We start from the raw sequence: 6,000 nt of genomic DNA, 5'->3' as shown, positions 1-6,000 counted from the left end.
TTTCTAATCCACGCGTACGGGGTCGCGGGCGAAAGCTAGTGATATAGATTTAGACTTTTTACTTTTTTGTCATCTGAGCGTCTCCCTTTGTGAATGTTCGACTCTGATGCAGTGGTTGATAAATCCAGTAATTTTATTTCTAAAGACGGAGTGCAGTTACTTTCTATAGAAAACAAAATTGAAGAAGTTCATTTTCAGTTATTCAAAAATAGAGACACAGACATCTGCTTCATTAGCCTAATTACCCGCAGGTTGCAGATTCGTCTGTTCATTTCACATCATTCATGTTAGTTTCCTTTGGAAAGTTTATTTAATATTCTTATCTTTATACTAGCTTCGCCCGCGACTCCATCCGCGTTGGATTAAAAAAAATATAAATGAGTAGCCTGTGTTCTTCCAAACTATCCTCTACATCGATACCAAATTTCGTCGAATTCCATTCAACCGTTTAGGCTACAAACTAACATCCATGCATTTTCCATTCAATTTAACTCTCGCATTTATAATACTAACGTATTATTTTACTATTGGTACATTAAGGCGTATCGATTTCGAATTAAATCACTTCATTTGAATGAATTGATGCTGATATGGATGAAATTTAGCATAGACTTAGAATAGTCTAGAAAAACACATAGGCTACTTACTAAGCTTTTTTTTTAATCCGCGCGGAGGAATTCTCGGTTATAAAGCTGCAGTCCGTAAGCTGCCAGTTCATGAATGTGAAACTTTATATTTATAGTATAAAAATATTTGGCTTAAAAACTGAGAATATTTAAGATTTCATCTATCCACGGCATTATAATATTTTGCAAGGCTTTCAAACTTTTTTATTATGTGTATTGCTCGTTTCCATTGTTTATGAATAGGTAATAAACTAAAATCTGATATTCTTAACAGATAAAAAAAATCAAGGATACTTTTCTTAATAATTCTATAGTTTAAATTTCGAACGTATTCCCTGAGCGAGTTATTTCACATCTTTTATATGCATTCAAGCATTTATTCCTTATATTCTTCGTTTCTTATTTTTCTATAAGCACGTCTTTTCTAAAGAAATGTCAACTAGAATAGGAATGGTACAAACGAATGCCTCCCAGAAGAGAAGCCGGGACGTGGGTGCGATTCAAACGTCATTTATGTGTTTCCGATACTCAGGATTGTTCCTTCGTCTCTGTGTCGTTGGATATATTCAATTTAATATGTTATTAGACTTTTAAATATTAAAAACAATCAAGTCTTCGTAAAGATTTAAAAAAAAACTTTAAATATAGTTTACATATAATAGAGTTTAATTGGTTTATTTCTGAACGTATTAAGCCTGCTAAACACGTTGAGTTTTATTTAAACAGTCGAATTAAACGTCTGTAGCGGGCTTAAAAATACAGTTAGCCAAAACTTCTGTATAAAATGTATCAATCCGAAAATGTTTGCATCGTATATTTAATAAATAAAATAAAGACTGGAAGTCAGAAAAGGCCACGGCACTAACTTTACCCAAATTACTCACAATTCGTAGGCACCTTCATTAATATATTTAGCGAAATAATAATTAACTATAAATGTAACGCAAACATAAAAATTAAATAGAACAGCAGATAAAATAAATATAAATGTTTATAATATTTACGGATACTCGAGCTTGTACTATAATTATTTTTAAATATGTGACAAATGAAAATAACTGAACGTACCGGTAACTTAATGACGCGTGTTATTAATTTATTAATTTATGCATGAAATCCGATTCACAAATATTTAAATAATTTTTTTTACATTTGATGTTAAAAATGGAAAATCTTTATGGAAAACTTATGTTAAAAGCTAGCTATATGGTTGTTATTTAACTTTAGACCAACATTTCTGTTGACCCAATTTCGCGAATGTTGCGCCACATATTCTGTTTTGTCGTGTAATGAAATTAGCAACGGAAACAGTGGACTGTACAACAATGTTAAACACGAAATTAATAATGGAATAACATTAGATATTAAGCACCAATTTACACTGTAAACACGAATACTTCAACCAGGAACCATTAATAACCAGACATAAGAGCATAGGGTGGACAGTTATATAAAACTTTGGAGTTACCTAACCTAAAGAAACTACGTTCCAACTACCGAATGTAATCTTGAAATTGATGTGTCTTCCCGCTATAGTTTCATACAAATAGTATTAATAAAAAGTAACCAAAGACAAGAGTAAAAATTATCTTACAAATTGTAAGCAGCGTTTTTACTTACTCGATTTCTTGCTTTCATAAATTTTATATAACTCACACAAATGAATATCTCCCAGCATCTCTTTGAGTTAAACTCTAAGGAGACTGGTGTTTGAATTATAGAAGCAGTATTCAATCTAGCAAACGAAGACGGCTTACGGTTGAACATTTCCAATCCCTTTGTAGCGAATTTAATATTTCCAAAGATCGCTTTTGGCTAGACAGTATTCAAAATAGATATTGTTAATTAAAACTGAAATCATACCTATGTTATAGTTGTATTTCAATTGAAATAAAATGTTTTAGGAATTTAATTTACATAATTTTTGTTACAATAAATATTATTAACCAAAAAGCAAGTTTATGAAGTCCAATTATGAATCTAAGTAGATTAAAAATCTATTAAATTACAGGCAAACAACAACGAAGTAGAACTAACTAGTTAAATAAGAAGCAATAAATGTATAGGATTTAAGATAAATGAATTAAATTTGGTATGCAAACTCATTCAGTAAAGTGCCTTAACCTAGATTTAAATCGATTTAATTGCGATATTGCATCCGTCAGTCTGACACACTCAAATGCAAATCCATCAGTTGCCTCTACAACAAGCGGATTGATGTGGACGTGCGCCGGCCACAGGCAATGCCTTTTATCTTAATAGACTATTTGGCTTCTATTTTCACTCCAGATATTTCGAGCTTCCTTGATTGGGTGCTAATTAAAACCAGAGAATGTCTCGGAAAGAGCATTATTCGACTAACTATCATTTAGAGTCATAAACAGTAGTCCTTTAGTATGGAATTTTAAAAAGCGGTGTTATGTCGTTTACTAAATTTTTGAAATTAATAATTGTAACTACAGCGAATTTTAAAATTTATTATAATTAATCTTAGAAATCAAGAAAAGAGCGTACTCCTCCCTTAAAGGCCGGCAGCGCATCTGCAGTTTACTTGGCGTTGCGAATGTTCATGGGCGTCGGACCAATCATCATTAAGCGATCCGCTGTTTGTTTGCCCCCTTCTATTTTAAAAAAGGAATGAAATATGATTTATTTATGTATTAAAACCAAACCGTCTACCAGACATCAATGAAACAAAATAATCTCCATATTGTACCTTCAATTTACGTAATACGACAAATATATCCTTTGGGAATGTCTAAAACATTTTATTCCGCAGCCTTTCATAACATATAAAAGGTCGTGATTTTCATTTGCTCGCTGCTGCGAACGAAGTGTAATGTCATAAAGAATATTTATGAGTTTTCGTAAAGCCTACTTGTATTTTCTGGGGAAATAGCCTAAAAGTAAAGCACTTATTACTGGAAATAGTGTAGTGGCGCTACTTTCATATTTTCCTACAATAACTAGACTAAACATAAAAATATTTTGGTCTAAGGAGTTTGAAACACGGAAAGTTCAGAAGATAATCGAATAGTATGCACATTTCACGTGTTTTCTTCTGTATTGTCGATTTAATAAATTTCTAACACTTGTTGATGCAACATTTAATAATGCCTGTAATATTTCTTATTAAAACATTGTCCCTAAATATTTTAATATGCCAATAATCAAATGGTGTAATTAGGTCAATGTGGCTCCGACCGCGAGCAGTAACAGCGGTGTTAAGAATTGCTATAAATTGCTACTTGAATAACGCGAAACTAAATGTAACATTTTTAAATGCATAAAAAAGATATATTTCAAAATTAAAATGAAAATAAATATTACTGTACTAAGTAAATATTTGGGAATAAATATTATAAACCAAGAGCCGGCAACAGCACCTTTCTTATACTTCAAAAACTACTGTAAAATACCAGTACTTTAAAAAAGCTGTAAATTTTACTTTGCACCTTATTAGGTAGCAGTTGATAATAAACGTCCAGAACGTAAAATCATGCGAGAATTATCTAGTTTGTTTATTATTCAAGAGCTTATTTATAGTAAAAGTGAACATATTGAATAACAAGACACCCTTGCTTGACGATTAGGAAACAGAAGTAGTCACTCTGAAAACATTTATATTAAACTGTAGTCAGGACTTGTTTAAAATGTAAATTGTGTGTCCAGTTAGGAAGAACAGCAATTGCAGTGACGATAAACTTACATAAAAGGCATGCCTCATGTACATATAACCAGATGTGTGTGGGATTTAACGATTTAAATTGAATACGAACTTTATGTACGTATAGCATTTCCTTAGTTCTTTTCTTGCAATGTTTTTAAAGAAATCAATGAGACAATATACATTCCATGTCGTCGACTTCGACTTCAAGTATCGACTTACTAATGCAATTTTCACGCTACGATTGTATTCTATTGCAAGTCGCTCCTTGAAAATAATAAACGAGACTCGCTGTAGACCTTTTGTACGTTCTCTATACAAAGAATTGATCTTATTGCGAAAATCATTCTCGACCTACTCAACTACATTAAATAGAATCATTAAAATATTTTTTTATCATAAAGTTATTTGTCGGTAATACTTTTATTGTCTTTTTAAAATCGTTGACTTTTGTTATACGGGCATTAACTATTTACCCACAAAATTCAAGCCTGACATTTCTCCGTCAACTAAACTAGAATATAATCAAGCTAAAAACGTATTCAGCTCTAACATTTACCAATTTCGTAAAGACAATAGCGACGATATAACGTGAACTCAATTTTGGGATTCAATTAACTACCTGAGCACAATAACCCGCGCCGTCCGGTATTGACGGACCGCATTGTCCGCCCGGCCTGCGTCAAGACATGCCTGGCAGCTGATAGACGTACACGCTTAGGGAATTTAATTTAATTAAGCTATATAACTCTATAATATTAATTTAAAACGATATAACGCGAATAGTCACCATAGGGACCCTGACATCATCATCAGAATTCTCCGAAATAAGCTTGAAACACATGAATAGTTAGTATTTTAAAGGACACCATAATTTTCCTCTTCTTCATACGTAGAGGCAATATAGTATGTAGGAACTCTTTCGAAAATCTCTACCAACCAAAGGCTAACTAGTAATAAGTATGGGAAAAATCAATTAATGAATGTAGGTACAATGTTACATTACAATTAGAAATAATGCGTCATCTTCTATGGCTAAATTACATAAACGAAGTATGCGGTTTGCATGGTGGCCGCAGATGTACAAGTGGGTCAAGCCAAATTGTACATCGTGCGCAAATAGAAACTTTATGTTTTTATCCCAGACTCCAATTCAAACAACTTGTACGCGATACTTATTTTAATTAATTTATTTTGTTAACAAACAAAAGCAAAGTTTGAGAGTAATCGGAAACTTTCTTATTATTTCTGAAGCATAATAACTGAGAAATTTGCTACTTAACGATATCTTTTTTAAACTATGGCTATGCAACAATCTTAAATCTTAGAAATCTAGAAAATAAATCTCAGTTTGATATGTAGAAAATTATAAAAGTTTCATCCAGCTACTTTCATGTCTAGACACGACCATTCTGCTTGCATTGCGTAAAAGTACTTAATAGAAACGAACAGGATCACAATAAAAACAAGTGAGATCTAGTCTGCATCTGAACGAGAATGCTTCCCATCGTTCCAGACACAGACAACAAATGGTGTCTACACTCAGCCGAGGCACATAACGTCCATAATCAATTTCCGCCTGTACATGCCCTGTTCTGTTCTAATTGCTGTTTGTACACAAACCTCAATATCTGAGCGGATTCAATACCTATACGTAGAGTTTACTTGTATTTTAATTGACATTAATAATAATCCTCATGTCAATAA

Source organism: Papilio polytes, unplaced genomic scaffold (assembly GCF_000836215.1).
Source record: "Papilio polytes unplaced genomic scaffold, Ppol_1.0 DF823731.1, whole genome shotgun sequence".
Taxonomy (NCBI): Eukaryota; Metazoa; Arthropoda; class Insecta; order Lepidoptera; family Papilionidae; genus Papilio; species Papilio polytes.
This window is presented reverse-complemented; position numbering follows the sequence as displayed.